We start from the raw sequence: 352 nt of genomic DNA, 5'->3' as shown, positions 1-352 counted from the left end.
GCGGAGCCGGCAGGTGGCGTGTTCCGGCGGAGGTGGTAGTTTGGGATGCAGTTTAAGTCTAGCTCTAACCCCCGAGCCGCAATGATTCATCCGAAGGACGCCTGCTTTCATTGAGCGTCGCCACTTGAGCTCTACCGGCTCCTTTCCCGTCGAGCACCTGGCGGCGAGACGCTTCAAGCTGGTTGGACGCTACGTCGGTGCTGCGGCGAGAAGAGCNNGTTCTACTTCCGTTGGTACGCGACATATCCTTGTACCGCGCAGGCGGATACCGGTACAGAGTTTGAAATCAAGACTTTGGTTGCTCAGGATACGCCTGGCGCTCAGGCAGTGCGGAGCCGGCAGGTGGCGTGTT

The sequence above is a fragment of the Cystoisospora suis genome (genome assembly GCF_002600585.1).
Source record: "Cystoisospora suis strain Wien I chromosome Unknown contig_4217, whole genome shotgun sequence".
NCBI classification, from domain to species: domain Eukaryota; phylum Apicomplexa; class Conoidasida; order Eucoccidiorida; family Sarcocystidae; genus Cystoisospora; species Cystoisospora suis.
Note: the sequence above shows the minus strand (reverse complement) of the source record.